At 57.0% G+C, this 17,408-nt stretch overlaps 1 protein-coding gene across 1 annotated transcript in view; it reads right to left on the bottom strand.

Moving 5' to 3' along the window:
- Nucleotides 1-7,255: 7,255 nt before the first annotated feature.
- CYTH4 (cytohesin 4) overlaps nt 7,256-17,408 on the bottom strand; it is a 49,002-nt gene continuing 38,849 nt past the window's right edge. Inside the window, exon 14 of the transcript XR_004265057.1 lies at nt 7,256-7,268. The gene's annotated coding sequence lies outside the window, so the exon portion shown is untranslated. The remainder of the gene's footprint in view (nt 7,269-17,408) is intronic.

The following is a 17,408-nucleotide window of genomic DNA, read 5'->3' as shown; positions in this document are numbered from 1 at the left end:
CCTGTTAAAGGGACCCATCAGGCTGGCCTTGCAGGTCTGTGGTTAAGGCAGGGATGTTTCTCTGCCCTGCACTGGGCCCTGGCTCAGCCCTCTTGATCTGCAGAACTTGCCACCACTACCCTGCCCTTCTAGGCTCCCTGTGTCCAAGGGCCCCTGAGGACTCAGAAATGAGTCAGGTCCGGGCCTCTAAGTGCTTTGCTGGCTTGGGGGCCAGGCTGTGGTTTCAGACTTCACAGTGCACGCACGGAAAGCAGGCAGGTGGGTACCTTTCCCTCCAGATGGAGTGGAGAGCACAGGGTGAGGTGGAGGCTGGATTTTCAGAAATGAGGGTGCACCTGGATGGCAGGAAGGACCTCCTGGAGGCTCTGAATGCCAGCCTGCTCTGCTTGAACTTGATCCTCAACGGGAGCTGGGGGACAGGCTGGCAGGTGTGCACTGGGAAAGCCCTGTTAAGAGACAGCACGTCAAGCGCCTTGAACTGTGCTTCGGGGATGCCGACCGGGAGGGGACGAGCTGGAGGCAGGAAGACTAGAGAGGAGGGTCTTTTTTTTTTTGAGATGGAGTCTCACTTTGTTGCCCAGGCTGGAGTGCAATGGTGAGATCTCGGCTCCCTGCAACTTCCGCCTCCCAGGTTCAAGTGATTCTCCTGCCTCAGCCTCCTAAGTAGCTGGGACTACAGGGATGTGCCACCATGCCCGGCTAATTTTTGTATTTTTAGTAGAGGCGGGGTTTCATCGTTGGTCAGGCTGGTCTTGAACTCCTGACTTCAGGTGATCCGCTCACCTCGGCCTCCCAAAGTGCTGGGATTACAGGCGTGAGCCACTGTGGCAAGAGGAGGGTCTTTCTAGGGAAGTTCCAAGACTCCCATTGGACAGGCTTTCTGGGGCTGCTAGGGTGATTCCCCCTGTCCTGTCACTGATTCTCCCTGCCCTTGAGCCCCGATTTAGAAGGCGTCCCTGGTTCCTGGGCCAGTCCTACTCTGCCCCTGCCTTGAGGCCACATCTGCCACGCCCTCAGCCTGGCCTGCTGGGCTAGTTACTAGTTGCTATCTCCAGGATCCTTCTTGCCAGGACTGTGACTGGAGGGCGCAGGGAGGGGGGGAGCTGAGAAGAGGGGGCTGGGCAGGCAGGGGCTGTGCCTGGGATGGCCTGTGTGAGATGGCTGTGTGTGTACACCGGGGGTGTCTGTCCTGGAGGGGCATGTAGAAGGGATTCCAGGGGTCCACTGGGGGCTTCGCCTACCACTTTTTTTATTTTTACTTTTATTTTTTATTTACATTTTTTGAGACTGAATCTTGCTCTTTCTCCCAGTCTGGAGTGCAGTGGCGCGATCTCGGTGCCCTGCAACCTCCGCCTCCCAGGTGCAAGCAATTCTCGTGCCTCAGCCTCCCAAATAGCTGGGATTACAGGAGCCCACCGCCACACCCGGCTAATTTTTAAATTTTTAGTAGAGATGGGGTTCCGCCATGTTGCCCAGGCTGGTCAACTGAACTCCTCAGCTCAGGCAATCCGCCGGCCTCGGCCTCCCAAAGTGCGCCCGACCACGCCCCCTGCTTTTAGTTCTCACCCCCACCCCTTTCACCCATCAGAGGTTACACTGGGACACTGCGTCTGTGAAGTGGGGGATATCTGAAGCTGGACTGGGAATCCCCTCCCAAGCGGGATCCTGGGGACTGGCAGATGGCTCAGCTGCCCCCACTCCCCAGCATCCCCCTGACTCCACGGCAGCCCTGCTCCTCCATCCAGGGTCCTGCCACCCTCCGAGGAGATGGGGGCGGGGTGCAGGGAGGGGGAGGCGAGGTGGGTGCGAGGCAGGAAGGCGGAGGGAGATGGGGAAGAAGAGGGGGACCCAGACCCAGAGCCGCAGACCGCAAACCTAGTGAGCAGTGACCATCAAAACGGGCGGTTCACGGAAACTTGTGCGCGTCTGCTGGCCTCACACCCTTTATCTGGCGTAATCTTCACCAGAATTATTCTTAAATTTTAGTTGTGTAAATGTTTGTATTTTATTTTGTTTATTAGCCGGAATTGCTACTGCATTAACATATTTAAGAGGTGTGTGCAATTCTGGGTCTCCGTCTCCTCCCCCGTTCCCCCAGGGATGAGGCTCCCTCCCCGGAGGCAGCCAGCTTTGCCAGCGACTTCGCTCCTCTTCCAGGCTGTCTGCACAGACAAGCAAACATATGCATAGAAAAGCAAATATATACACATACATCCCTCCCCCCCTTTATAAACCATTAAAGGCTGGCGTTCAGTCACCTGAGTCTTCTGACTTTTCTTTTTCCACTTGCCTACTTACTAAGGCCCAGAGAGGTTAACACACTGGTCTAGAGTCACACAGCGGGGGTGGAGAGATTGGCAGCGACCGCAGCCAACCGGTGGGGTGGGATGGAGGGGACAGGATCAGTTTCCCGCAAGAGACGCGGGAGGAGGCGGGGAAAGCGCGGGAAGCGGGGAGACGAACGGAGGCGCAGGCGGGCCGTGAGGGATGGGTGGCCAGCTGGGCGCGGAGACCAGAGCCGAGGAGGTGCGGAGGCGGGCGGGCTCCTGCTCCTGCTGCCCCTGCCCCGGCGGATGCCGGAGAGACCGTCGGCCACCGGAGCCCACGGCCCTCGTCTACGCCCCTATCCTACACTGGCCTATGCAAGGCTGGGGTGGGGGCTTCTTCCTGGTTGGCCCGCTCCGCACCCGCCCAAGTATTCCATCGGGGCCTCCCCACCCCCGTTTCCAGCCTCTCAATCAGGCCTGCGAACGGGCGGTGGCGATGCGTTCTGGGCCTGCGCTAACTCTCTGAGCTAGGACGTGGCATCTGTGAAATGGGTGCACAGTGTGTGGGGGTGGGGCGGGGTGATCGGCCTTCGCTGTCCGGGGTTTTGGGACAGCTTGGAGACACCGGCCCCCCAGCCCCTATCTGATGCTCTCTCTTACCCGAGTGCACTCGCCCCCTCCCCCATACTCCCCTGGCTTGGGGGAGGGGTGGGTGACAGTGCCTGAGCATAGGCGGCCCTACGGCCCCCCAGCCCGCGCCCCCTTTCCAGCTGCTCCTGGGCCGACTCCGCAGGTGCTGGCCGGCCCGGAGCGCCCAGGCGGGGCCGCAGCGGGCAGCCTCCGCGTCGCTGAGCTTTGATGAAGGCCCCCGCGGCGCCCGGCTAATGAGCTCTGGGCTCGGGGTGCGCGCCGCTCCACCGGGTCTTCCGTGCACCGCCGGGTCCTAAAGCGCGGCTGCCACTGACCGACCCTGGGTTCGATTCCCAGCGGAGCGGTTTCTCGCTGCTCGATTCCGGCGGGAGCTACCTCCCCGAGCAGCGCTTTGCTCACCTGTAGGAGAGGTGGAGGGGACTAAGAAGACAGCCACTCTTAGGATGGTGGAGTGGCGAGAGAAGCATTGCTCAATAAATGTCTGCCATTTTATTATGTATGATGCTTCCAGCCGGCCTGGCAGGAAAGTTCTGGAGTCAGAATGGACCTTGGAGAGACCTCGGTTAAATCCCAGCCCCATCTTTATTTTTAGGGATGGAGTAACTCGTTCAAGACCTCCGTCTAACATTGTGGAGAGTATGCAGTGCTCAAATGGAAATTATTTTTTTTTGGGTCGGGGAACAGGGTCTCCCTCTATAGCCCAGGCTGGAGTGCAGTGGCGCCATCTCGGCTCACTGCAGCCTCTGCTTCCCGGGTTCAAAAGACTCTCCTGCCTCAGCCTCCTGAGTAGTTGGGATTACAGGCGTGTGCCACCACACCCGGCTAATTTTTTATTTTTAGTAGAGGTGGGGTTTCACCATGTTGGCCAGGATGGTCTCAGTCTTCTGACCTCATCATGATCCACGCCCCTTGGCCTCCTAAAATGCTGGGTTTACAGTGAGAGCCACCGTGCCTGGCCTCAAATGGAAATTCTTGACTAGATCTCTCAGCAATCCTTCCTCTCTGTGACAGTGGGTGCCACACCCCGGTTCCCCTTCGCTCTGTGTTCGTTCACCTGCTTTTCTAAAATGTCCAAACTGGAAGGTTTGTTAGCTGTCTTCTGGCTAACATCTCTTACTTGCTGTGTGACTCTGGGCTAGATGCTCACCCTCTCTGGGCCCATATTCATGCCTGTCAACAGAGGGGGCTGCACTAGCCTGGCTACATACTGGAAAGATTGAGGCATACTCTCAAACCCCAGTTACACACTGGAATCATTTGGAGAGGCTTTTTAATCATTTTTATTTTTATTTATTGATTTTTTTTTAAGAGACAGAATCTCACTATGTTGCTTAGGCTGGTCTTAAACTCCTGGCCTCAAGTGATCGTCCTCTCTTAGCCTCCTGAGTAGCTGGGATTACAGGCATGAGCCACTACGCCCAACTTGGAGAGCCTTTCAAAAATGCCAGTTTGGCCAGGCGAGGTGGCTCATGCCTGTAATCCCAGCACTTTGGGAGACTGAGGTGGGATGATCACTTGAGGTCAGGAGTTGGAGACCAGCCTGGCCAACATGGAAAACCCGTCTCTACTAAAAATACAAAAATGAGCCGGGTGTGGTGGCAGGTGCATGTAATCCCAGCTACTTGGGAGGCTGAGGCAGGAGAATTGCTTGAACCTGGGACGTGGAGGTTACATTAAGCCAAGGTTGCACCACTGCACTCCAGCCTGGGTCACAAAGCAAGACTCCATCTCAAAAAAAAAAGTTAGTTTCTGGCCCCTCCTCAGACGTGGTGACCCAGAACCCCCAGGGGAATCTGTGGCCAGCTGGGTCCTGGCCCCGGGCCCATGCCTGGGAAGCGCACACCTTCCAGTTAGGACAGTAAGCTCCACCCCAGCCCCTTCCTGGGACAGATGAAAATCCTGAGAGCCAGAGAGGGACATGCAGCAGAGTTGGAACTAAGGGCCAGGTGTCAGCCCTCCAGCCTCTACTTCCACGGCGCTTCCTGCTCAGCCTCTGTCCACTCCAAAGGCCGGTATGAAGCATCTAATGACCATGTGCAGGGAGGGGGTGGGGGGGCATGTGACGAGCGGGCAGCCCAGACCCTGCCTGTAGCAGAGTCCCCGTCCCCTTGTCTGATCCCGGGGTTGGAGGGCCTGCCTCACTTTTCTGAGCCAACAATTGTAGGGTCTCTTGGATGCTCCCCCACACTTTGAATGCTCACAGTCCCCCCACGGGGTGCCTGGGAAGGCGAGAAGCGGTGGTTTCTGGGGAGAGGGAAGGCAGGTGTGCCGGAGCGGGGCTCGGTTTTCTACCGCCTTGAGGGACTGATGTTCTTGTCCTGGCTCCTGAGAAGGAATGGTTTGGGAGAGGAACTGATTGAAATGTACTTTGCGTTTCTGGAAATTAAAGTACTCAATTTCAGAGCATGGCGGCAATTAGTGTTTAATCATGGGAGGATACAGCCTGGGTGGCGTGCCTGGGCTGGGGAGGATGGGTGGGCTGATTACCCATTCTGCTTCCTGCTGGGGGGCTGGGTCTCATCCCTCCCTTTCCCCAGGACAGATTAAAGGTGTGATTTGATGAAACAATTTGTTTTCTGGCGGAAAGAAGGGGGAAGCAGAAATCAGATAATAGCTGGAAGCAAGTTGCTCCATCCGGTTCTACAGGAGTTACCCCTGAGGATCGGGAGGCGGGGGAGGCAGACCCAGTCGAGGGGGCCTCAGTGTCTGCCTTTGACATCACGCATACCTGAGTTCAAATCCTGGTTCTGCCATTTACCGGCTGCATGACCTTGAGAAATCCACTTCACCCTCCATTTCCTCCTCTCTAAGGGGGACAGCCCGGCGGGGTAGCTGGGCTAACATTGGCCAGTATGCCTTCTGGCACTTAGTGGGTGATCAGTAAAGGGGAGGGGGACGCTGGGGGCGGGGAGGGATGGCGCTGAGACAGTTGAGCCCCGCTGGGCTGGGCTTGAGGTACACTGTTAGCTGGTTCTGCGTGGGTCCAGCAGACAGGGCACCGTGATGGGAGATTCTCGGCAGAGGGCAAAAGCTCCAAGCAGTGGTAGCAGCAGCCCTGTGTGGTGGCAGGGAGATCTCTAGCCTCCTCCTTCCTTCCAAAGTCTCCCCAGCATCCTCAACCAGGTCAGGTCCTCCAGCACAACTCGCCATCCGTTCAGCCTCCCTGCTGCAGCCCTGTGAGTGCTGGAGGTGCTGTCTGTGGTGGTGGGTCCCTGACATGCCAAGTTCATAGCAGGCGCGCAATCAGAGCAGAGCTGGGCACCAGCGGCCCAGGGTGACACGCTCTGGCTTGGCTGGAGCAGGGATGAGTCACATCAGGAGAGGCTGGGCTGCAGCAGAGACAGCTCAGGTCTGAGTCAGACAGACCTGTGTTCAAATCCTACCCATTCCTCCGAGTGTTGGGGAGGGGCGAGTTGGTGCCCCTCTCTAAATCTCATTTGTAATTTGTTTTCCGGGGCTGGTTACTAAGAATAGCAGCATTTGTCTTCTGCCTTCTCCTGGCAGGTGGATGCCGTAGCTCAGCTCCAGGGGACAGTTTTGGGTACTGCGAAGGAACAGGAATAGAGAAGGTGGCCTCCCTTTTACTGAGCACAGACCAGGCCCTGTGTTAAGCTCTCTATGCACTTTGACCCCTCATCACTCCTTTGTAAGGCCGGAGTCATTCTTCCACTTTCCAAACAGAGAAACTGAGGCTCAGAGAGATTTTCTGGCTTGCTCACGCTCAGCAGCCAGGAGCCAATTGTTGAGCTCAGGGCTGTGTGACTCAGAGCCCAGGCTCTGTCCAATCCCAGCTGGCAGTGGGGGGGGAGGGGCCTGGGCGGGAGGCTGCAGCTGGGTGTGGGTGGGCAGGTGGGTGCACAGGCCCATAGATGCTGGCTAATGGGCCCCAGTGGGCCCAGCGCTAATGGGCCTTGGGAGTGCCAGGCGTAGATTTAGTGGAAAGGCAGGTGCTGGCTGCAGCAGGCCAGGAACTCTTCTGCCCCTCCTTTCCCTGCCCCTCCTTTCCCTGCCCCATTCCTGAGATGGGGGCTCAGGGAGGGCTATGCGCCTAGCTTTGCCGCTGACCCTACGGTTGGGTCTCAGCTTTCCCTCCTGCCCAGTGGGTTAATCACTCCCTCCTCTCAGGTCTCGTTCTGAGTACTAAGGGCCACACTCTGTGGGAATGAGCCCTGCAAAAATCAGGGGGACCCCTGGCGTAGTGACCCCCACCCCAAGAAAATGCTCTCTCTCTGGAGAATCTCGGGGTTTCAGGGACACAAGCAGGTGTGCCCAGATTATGCCAGAGACTCCCTTTTCTCCTCCCCGCCCCCAACCCCTGGCAGTCCTAGGTGAGGGACGGCACAGCCAGGCCTGAGTGGGTGGGTAGGTGGTGCTGGCGCAGCCAAGAAGTGCCTGCTTCTGATTGGAAGGCTGGTTTCCATGGCGACCGATTGATTGCCCGAGCTGCCGACTCAAGGGGAATGAGCAATGGGGCCTTTCTCCCAAGGTTTGCTGCTCAGGCTTGGGCCTGGAGGCCAAGGCGGGGGTGACACCTATGTGTCCTTTCAGGGACAAGGGGTCCGCTAGGGAACAGCAAAGGCACCTCAGCCCAGAAGCCACCATTGAGCACCTGCTGTGTGCACATTCTGAGCTAGCAATGGAACAGGAGGAGGGGGCTTAGCATTTATGAAGCAACTACTATGTGAAAATGAAGCCACTGGGACTGGAACCTGGCCCAGCGGAGTCCCCAGCCTGTGAGCTCAGCCACCAGGCTGTGATACTCGTCCATGCTGCTTGTGAAGACTAAGCACATTTATGGGATTCCAGCAAGCACCTTGGGACCACCCAGACTGTCACCCTGCTGACACCAAGCTCTGAGGGTGAGGGAGAGACAGTCATTGCTGAGGGAGATCAGGGCTGGAGTTGAGGAGGAGGGTTAAGTGTTTGGGATGAGGGTAGGAAATAAATGCATGGCAGTGGGGCACTGGCTTGGGCAAAGGCAGGGAGGTGGGCTGAGCAGGTCGTGTGATGTGGGCTTGAAAAGGAGGGGCGGTCATCTCGGACTGTTAGCTACACGGGTCTGTGCCAGCCACACCCTCCCTCCCGTCGCACCCCTTTCCCACGCCCGCCTTCCCACCTATTCTGTCTATTCTGCCTCCCCCTCACTGGGGCTTGGGTGAGCTTCTGGCTCTCTGGCCACAGGGGTCCCACCTGCCAAAGGAGAAGGCTGGCATCAGTGCAGCTGCCTCCAGGACTTCCGCAGGGGAGGGTCCCTTCTCAGATTCCCCCTCCCCTCCCCCCCTCCCCCCCCCCTCCCCTCCCATCTTTCTCTCTTTCTCCCTTTCTTTCTTTCTTTCTTTCTTTCTTTCTTTCTTTCTTTCTTTCTCTCTCTCTCTCTCTGTCTCTCTCTCTTTCTTTCTTTCTAGATGGAGTCTCGCTCTCTCTCTCAGACTGGAGTGCAGTGGCACCGTCTTGGTTCACTGCAGCCTCCGCCTCCTGGGTTCAAGCAATTCTCCCGCCTCAGTTTCCCAAGTAGCAGGGATTACAGGCTCATACCACCACATCCAGCTAATTTTTGTATTTTAGTAGAGATGGGGTTTCACCATGTTGACCAGGCTGGTCTTGAACTCCTGACCTCAGGTGATCCACCAGCCTCGGCCTCCCAAAGTGCTGGATTACAGGCGAGAGCCACCGCGCCCGGCCTCAGATTCCTTCTTTCTTCTTTCTCTCCTTCTTCCTTCTTCCCTGCACCCCCCTTCCCCCCATCAATACTCTCACTGTCTCTTTTCCCACCCGGGGGTGATTTTGTCTGATTGATTGCCCAAGCAATCTGGATTGCTCTGAATCAGAAATCTGGCTGATCCCTGCCCAGCCCCGTCTCCATCGTGAACCCCATGCCCTGGTCCCACCCTGCCCCTGCCCTGCTCTCTGGCTGCTGCCTTGCCTGGCTCTGCCCCTCTTCATCCCAAACTCTCACCCCAGCACTGCCCTGCTCCTACCCCTGCTGTGCCCTGCCTGCCCCATCCCTGTCCAGCCCCTCCCCAGCCCTGGCTTCATCAGAGCCTCTGCCACAGTCTTAGGTTCCCAGATGGACTCACTGAGGTCCTGGCCTCATTGTCATTCTGTCCACGCCAGCATCAGTCGCTAGCTGCAGGCACTGTCGAGGGTGCGGGGGAGAGAAGCGGGGCGGGAGAGAGAGGTTGGGGCTGCAGGTTGCAGGAGCTCTAGGTGTGCTCTCAGCCTCCTCCCTGGGCAGAAGGGCTGTGTCCAGGCTGGAAGTAGCTGTCCATTATTGAGTACCTACCATGTGCTCGAGCGATAACAGCATCTCTAACCCCCAGCATCCCCGGGAGACAAGCGTTACTCTTCCGCTTTACTCTGAGAGCCAAAATGACATCTCCAAAGTAAACACGGGCAGGATTCATTCCCGACCCAGGTCCTCCTGGTCAAAGCCCCTGCTCACTGCCTCCTGCTGTGGGATTTGGGAAATGTGGGAGTAGCTGGCCCCTACAGCAGGTGACCCTGGATGGCTGAAACCCTGTAAGATCTCCAAGGATGGTCAGGGCCCCCAGAGGCACAAATGGGGTAGGCTGAGGAGGATAAGCAGGGAGGGGGAACAGCATGAACGAAAGCTTGGAGGTCAGGACTGCGTCGGAAGACAGGGTGGGAGATGCAGCAGGAGACAGGGCTGGGAGGTGAACCAGAGCCACTCATCCAGGGCTTGAAGACTTGAAGGACAGGCTGGGTCTTGACAGAGGGGACCTGGGAAGCCTCTGAACGTTGTTGAGCCAGGGAGGGAGAAGATCCCAGCTGCATTAATTCCTTCCTCCTTCTTTGACTCATTTATTAAAAATTGATTGACTTCTCTGGGTCATGCCTTTGCTGGGACTGGTGATTCAGAAATACTAGTCATAGGCCCGGTGAGGTGGCTCATGCTTGTAATCCTAGCACTCTGGGAGGCCGGGGCAGGTGGATCACTTGAGGCCAGGAGTTCGAGACCAGCCTGGCCAATATGGTGAAACCCCGTCTCTACTAAAAATATAAAAATTAGCCAGGTGTGGTGGCGGGTGCCTGTAATCCCAGCTACTTGGGAGGCTGAGGCAGAAGAATCGCTTGAACCCAGGAGACGGAGGTTGCAGTGAGTCGTGATGGTGCCACTGCACTCCAGCCTCAGCAACAGAGTGAGACCCTGTCTCAAACCGGAAAAAAAAAAAAAAAAAGAAAGAAAGAAATACTAGTCACAGTCCTGGCCCTCAAGAGGCTCACAGGCTCACCAGGTGAAACTCATGCATATTCATAAAGGCTCCAAAGTCCCGCCGGTACCAAGCCAGTTTTGCATACTGGGGTAGTGGCAGAAGGGGGAGAGTTCTGGAAAATCAGGTGCTGGATTGAGTCTTGGGGATCAGGTAGAGGATGCAAGACCCATTGGATTGGGAAGAAAGGAGATTCCGGCCGGGAGCGGTGGCTGAAGCCTGTAATCCCAGCACTTTGGGAGGCCGAGGCGGGTGGATCACGAGGTCAACAGATTGAGACCATCCTGGTCAACATGGTGAAACCCTGTCTCTACTAAAAATACAAAAAATTAGCTGGGCATGGTGGCGCGTGCCTGTAATCCCAGCTACTCAGGAGGCTGAGGCAGGAGAATTGCCTGAACCCAGGAGGCGGAGGTTGCGGTGAGCCGAGGTCGCGCCATTGCATTCCAGCCTGGGTAACAAGAGCGAAACTCTGTCTCAAAAAAAAAAAAAAGAGATTCCAGGCAGAGGAAACTGCATGGGCAAATTCCTGGATGCCTGACCGACCTGCCGGGCTTAGGGAAGGGCTAGCCGTTTGGGGGTTTGGTGGAGGGTGGCGGCTCAGCACCTGTGCTGCACTGGGGGGCCAGGGAGGAGGCAGGTGGCCCCCAGTACAGAGTCGAGTATGAAATGAAGAGGTGGAGCAGGGATACATGGAAGGAGATGATGGAAGTCAGAGTTGAGGGAACGGAGAAAGACTGCAAAGTTGCTGGGTGCCGTGGCTCATGCCTGTAATTCCAGCACTTTGGGAGGCCGAGGCAGGCGGATCACCTGAGGTTGGGAGTTCGAGACCAGCCTGACCAACATGGAGAAATTCCTTAGCCAGGCGTGATGGCGCATGCCTGTAATCCCACTACTCGGGAGGCTGAGGCAGGAGAATCACTTGAACCCGGGAGGTGGAAGTTGTGGTGAGCAGAGAATGCATCATTGCACTGCAGACTGGGCATAGAAAAAAAGAAAAGAAAAGGTTTTAAAAGCCATACGTGGTTTCTGGTTGTACCAAAACAGTTGGTGGATTTGGCCTGGGGGCTATAGTTTGCCCACCCTTGGGGGGATGGTTGGGAGGTGGCAGAGCTGGGGTTCAAACTCCGTTTTTACGTCCCATGGGCTTCTGGACCAGATCAGTTGCAAGTATTTGCCCAACCTCAGCCCCCTGGTTCTCTCATCTTGGGATGGACAGAGCACCCCACTCCTCGGCTACCCATCTTGGGGAGGAGATAGTGTGCCGGGCAGGTCACTAGCCCTGAATCCCCCAACCCCGAAAAGGGTCGTTGCCCAGCCACTTGCCAGCTGGGAAGACTGGAAACAAACAAACAAAAACACCTCTCCGGGCCTCAGTTTCCCCATCTGTAATGGGGGAACATAGCCGATAACTCATCCGTAGGGGAGCTGTGAGGCTGCAGTGAGAATGTGCCTTGAAAGGTACCCCCACCCCGCAGCTGCCTCAGTTTCCCTCCTCCCCTCCTTGCCACTGAGCCTGGTCTACACCTGCGCCGCGGCGTCTCCCGCCTCCCCCTACCGCCGTCCGCCTCCTTAATGCGGAGAACGACGTCCTGGGTGTCTCCCAGCTGCCTCCCGCGCGCGGGGACGGTTTCTCGAAAGCGTTGAAAAACGAGGTTCCCTTCTCCGGGGCGGCGGCGGGGATGGTGGGGAGGGGGGCGCCCACCCTCGGGAGCTTCCCCGGTGGGCGGCGGCCGCTCCCAGCCGTTTCGGGAGATCTATGGCTGATTATCATGGAAATCAGGCCCCGGCAGCGCGCCCGGCTGGCGCTGGAGCGGGAGGCACTCGGTGCGGCTGAGACGCGGCTTCGGACCGCTCTGCCAGCCAAGGGGCCGGTGCGGGGGGAGGGGACGTGGGGGTCTCCCGCGCTCCTGGGACACGCGTGTCCTGTTCTGGCCTTGGTCCCTGGGTGACCCTGTTCCCTTGCAGGGCTGGATGGGCTGAGCCGAGCCGGAGGGGCTGGGAGCGCGCACGGAGTGCGTTTCCTCTGGGCCCTGGGCCCTTGATATCAGCGGTGCTGGATATTTTCAGTGCAATCAAAGGCAAAGGCAGTGGGGTTCATGCCACCACCCCAGGAACAGAACTGGGGCGTGTAATAAGCTCAAGCCCTGTGTACTGGGCGCGTGTATTTGACGCCCAGCACCGCGCTCAGGGCGCTGACGGCTGCTGATCTATTTAAATCCTTCCCTTGACTTGGACATGATCAGGCCCATTTTATAGATGAGACAACAGAGACCCAGAGAGGCGAAGCTCACACGGCCCACGCAGTCGAGGAGAGACCCGAGCCGGGAGTTGGCCAACTCCTCTGGCCAGTTCTTTTTTTTTTTTTTTTGAGACGGAGTCTCACTCTGTCGCCCAGGCTGGAGTGCAGGGGCGCCATCTCGGCTCACTGCCTCCTCTGCCTCATGGGTTCAGGCGATTCTTCTGCCTCAGCCTCCCGAGTGGCTGGGACTCCAGGCGCGTACCACCACGCCAGGCTAAATTTTTTTGGGTTTTTAGTAGAGACAGGGTTTCCCCATCTTGGCCAGGCTGGTCTCAGACTTGAACTCCTGACCTCGTGATCCGCCCACCCTGGCCTCCCAAAGTGCTGGTATTACAGGTGTGAGCCACCGTGCCTGGCCCTCTGGCCAGTTCTTACACCTGCAGTCACCCTGTCTCCAACTCAAGGATGACGCTTTTGACCTTCCAGCTGCACCTCCAGCTCTGGCCTACCCTATGCCTCTGCAGGGGCACTCTGCAGATGGGGAGAGAGATGGCATGGGTAATACCGGGGAGAACTGAGGATGGTAGGTTTTTCTGGTGCTGAGGGGCCCTCAGTTTCCCGCTATTCCTTCTATCAGCACCATAGGGTTGAGGTGAGCCAGGATCCCCCACCCCCAAACCCCTCAAAGTGCAGGAAATTCCATCATTCAAAATCCATTTCCTTTATATTGTCACATTCTGGGGAAGGCCTCCAACCTCAGCTTAAAAGTGACAGAAAATAAAAATGGGAAAGCCAGGTGGACTCAGCCACTCTCTAAGCCAGAAAAATGGCCCCAACAGACAGGCGAGCAACAGCTTTGGAAAAATCTCCAGCAATCAAGAACGGCCATAGGGGTTTGTTATCTTTGCTCCGTAATGAGCTCAGGCAGACCGAGAGGAAAGGCAGAGAAACCCGCGGGTGAATGGGCAAAGGGCAGGAGCAGATGAGTCACACTAGAAAAGACACAAATGCTTGTAACCCTCACAGGGAAAAAGTCCATTCCCACTCAGATCTGAAAGGAATGCAAATGTTAATCAATGCAGTTCCATTCAAATTCACAAATATTTTAAAACATGAAGTTATTTAATCTACTGCTGAGTAACTGTCACTATCTTCTTGTTGCTGTTGTTGTTGAGATGGAGTCTCGCTCTGTTGCCCCGGCTGGAGGGCAGTGGTGCCATCTCGGCTCACTGCAACCTCCGCCTCCCGGGTTCAAGGTATTCGCCTGCCCCAGCCTCCCATGTAGCTGGGATTTCAGGTACCTGCTACCACTCCCGGCTAATTTTTTGTATCTTTAGTAGAGACGGGGTTTCACCATGATGACTAGGCTGGTCTCGAACTCCTGACCACGTGGTCCGCCCGCCTCGGCCTCCCAAAGTACGGGGATTAGAGTGCCCAGCCAGCCGTCACTATCTTTAACTGAACTCTTGGCTACCCTGGCAGTCCAGCCTCCCAGCAGCTCCAGCTCACAGATAGGAACCTAGGCTAAGAGAGGCTAATTGCAGCGTTTGCTCCGGGATAGACCTCTGGTGAGTAGCTTAGCGGCCTGTCTGGGCACAAAGCGGTGGTATCAGTAGTTCTCAAGTGTGATTCGGAAAACAGCCGCGTCAGCATTGCTTGGGAGCATTTTGAAAACGCGAAGGTTAGGCCTCACCCCAGCCCTAAGGGGTCAGAGACTCTAGGGCTGGGGCCCAGCAATCTGTTTTAAGGAGCGCTCCAGGTTTAAAAACTAATTATTTTTCTTAAAAAATAATTTCTTTGGATCAAAGCTTGGTCCTCTCTGGGCTCTTATTTCTGAACTGAAAATCCCTTGGGGGAGGGAGAAAGAGAATAGTTAAGCTTTAGCCTCAAAGGATCGAAGGGACTGGAAAGGTCACAGAATTAATCCTCCCCTTCTGCAGGAGCCCTCCAGCTGGTGGGTGCTCCTGGCCTTGACAATTGGATCGGATGCCTCTTCCTGGCTGTGTGACTCTGGGCAAGTCACAAGCTCTCTGAGCCTCCACATCCTCATCTGTTAAATGGGAATAATCCTGTTTGTCCCGTGGGCTACTGGGAGGATCGGATGAGATGAAGCATGTTCGACAGATGTCCGCGCCTTCTGCCTCGGTCTTCTTCATGGATGCTCTGTGCTGGGTGACTTAGGGCATGTCCCTGAATGTCTGTGAGCTTTGGTTTCCTCATGAAAGAATGGGAAGGATGCTTTTCTAGAGCATTTCTGGATGGGGCTGGAGGGCCCTGTACAAAAGCAGAGAAGGGTGGAAAAGGAGGGGGGCTCCTAGGCCTTGGAGTTTGGCAGTGGAATGAAAACTTTCAGCCTGGCAACCCCAGACTAGGAAGTGAGGCCGCCAAAAGCCAAACCGTGAAGCATCTGGAGTCTTAAAGGGGCCCTGGGGACAGGGGTGGTCAGGGAGGGCTTCCTGTAGGAGGAGAGCTGGCAGGATGGCACAAACAGCCCCCTTTACCTTCCATGGTTCTCTCCTGTCCAGAGTCCTCCATCTCAGCCCTCTAGAGGGAGACTCCATCAAAAACATAACAGTGACAGCTAATATCTGCTGAGGGTGTGCAGCAGAGACCAGGCTCACACAATTCAGTATCAGTCCACATGGTGCCACTTCGGGGCAGGACTCGGGGAGATTCATCGTGGAGAAGAGTTCGCTGGGTGAATTGGGTGGCAGTAGAGGCTGACCCCGACCTGCTCCAGAGAAAACAGCTGTTCTTTCCTCCTCCGGCATAAAGCAGCCATGGGGCCCAGCCCTTCCAGTCCATAGGGCCTCCCAGAGTGACCCCCGTTCCCTGCTGGGCTCTGGTGGCTATGTCTGATCTCTAGGGTGACCCTACGTCTTGGGGTGCCTGCAGCAGTCCTGGTTTACCCCTGTTGTCCTGACAGCTCCTGGAATCCAGATTCCAGCACTCATGGAAAGGGCCGATGATGGATGATGAGTTTGTGGCGGCCCTAAATTGACACAGGTTTCAAATCAGATGGCGCTGGTCAAATGCTGGCTCAGGTCCTTCTTGGCTGGGTCAGAGCGAGCCTCAGGACCCTCCTCTGTCAAGTGGGAATAGCTGTGTCTGCTTAGGGAGTCCTGGGAGGTTGGAAGGCAGCATGCAGGTGGAGGTGCTGGCCCTAGTGAGGGCTCCGTGGTGGGCAGCTCTGGCCGTGACGTATTGATGCTGGGCATGCTGGGTGTGGGCAGGGCTGTCTGGGGCAATCCTGGGTCTTTGTGGGCTACCTTTTTTTTTTTTTTTTTTAGATAGAGTCTTGCTCTGTCATCCAGGCTGGAATGGCAGTGGCACGATCTCAGCTCACTGCAACCTCCACCTCCTGGGTTCAAGCGATTCTCCTGCCTCAGCCTCCCGAGTAGCTGGGACGACGGCCACCCGACACCACCCTGGCTAAGCTTTTATATTTTTAGTAGAGACAGGGTTTCGCTGTGTTAGCCAGGATGGTCTTGATCTCCTGACCTCAGGTGATCCTCCTGCCTTGGCCTCCCAAAGTGCTGGGATTACAGGTGTGAGCCACAGCACCCAGCGTTTGTGGACTACTTTTGAGGGTCACCTGCTGTTAAGAACTCACACACTGGGATTGGAATGCAGGCCTGCAGGCGGACCCCAGGGCCCAAGTGCCTGCCAGTACACACCGCTGGCCAAGACTAAGTGGCCAAGAAGCGGGAGGGGGCAGAATTGGGCAGACGGGAGGTAGGGGCAATTGAGAGAGGTGGAAGGGGAAGGAGGGAATAAGAGGGTGCAGAAGAGGGGGGCGAGGGTTTCTCCTGAGCCCAGGGCCCTTGTCTAACGTGCAGCGGAAGGCATCCATGGGGAGGTCCTGCCAACTCTCAGACTCAGTGTGACCTGTTCACCTCCCCTCTCCTCCCTTCTTCTTCTCACCTGCCTTTCGCTGGGCTGTTGGAGGGAAAGCTGTCACCTCCCACAAGCCTTAGTCCCGGAGGCCATCAGGCCTCTTTGCTCCTGTCCAGGGGCTGCCGCATTCCTCCCCCACCTCCTCCAGTCCGCTGTGGCCCACCTGCCTCCTTAATCCAGCCCTCAAGTGGTCTGGCCATCCCCAGATGGCCCCCAGTGGAGTCTCTCCTGCTTTGAACCCTTCCCCGGCTCCCCATCACCATCCTGCTAAAGTCACCCACATAGGCTGGGCAGTGCGGTTCTGCTTCTGTTCCGTTCCGAGTCCTGCTGTTCCCGGCAGGCCTCCTCCAGGCTCACCAAAGAATTCCCCGCTCCTCCAATGTGCAAACTGCTGTGTGGGGACCCCAGCTCTGGTCTCCCCAGGCCCCACAGCCCCCACTTCCCTCGCCTTCCCCACAAGGTCGTTTCTCCCTCCTCCGTGGGCCACGCCTGCAGACTCGGATTCGCCCACATTTCTCTGGAGCCCAGTGCCCAGCCTAGAAGCAGCACAGGAAGAGCATGTTCTCACCAACGAGGCCCTGTGGAGTCTGGCTTTTCTCCTGGAGGGCGGCTGCTGGATCTTGGGCAGAGGAGGCTGTGCTGTCGGGAAGAAGCTGAAAGGGAGGAGACAGCATTGCCAGACAGGGAGGGAGGGGGGCTGGGTGGTGGGGACGGGTCCAGAGAGGGTCAGCCACTGGGCCAGGGTCACAGGGCAGTTTGGGCAAGGCCAGGACTTTGACCCAGATGTGTCTCACTCTCCGGCTTCACTCTTCAGCCATTCTGGGGGCAGTTTAGAGAGTTAGGGGGTGGGCAGGTGTGAGTGGCTGGGTCTCTGGTGCCCCTGAGAGGCCAGGCTCTCAGGACACTCCAGGTAAGGGTGGTCCTCCCATTGCAGGGAAGAAGAGGGAAGGAGAGGGAGGGAGGAGGAGGAGGGAGAAGGAGGGGGAAGGAAGGGGAAGGAGGAGGAAGGAAAGGGAAGGAGGAGGAAGGAGGGGGAAGGAGGGGGAGGAGGGAGAAGGATGGGGAAGGAAGCGGAAGGAGGGGGAAGGAAAGGGAAGGAGGGGGAAGGAAAGGGAAGGA

The sequence above is a fragment of the Sapajus apella genome, unplaced genomic scaffold (genome assembly GCF_009761245.1).
Source record: "Sapajus apella isolate SASKATOON/1434 unplaced genomic scaffold, GSC_monkey_1.0 scaffold160, whole genome shotgun sequence".
Taxonomy (NCBI): Eukaryota; Metazoa; Chordata; class Mammalia; order Primates; family Cebidae; genus Sapajus; species Sapajus apella.
The sequence above is the reverse complement of the archived record's forward strand: the minus strand, read 5'-3'. Positions and strand labels throughout refer to the sequence as shown.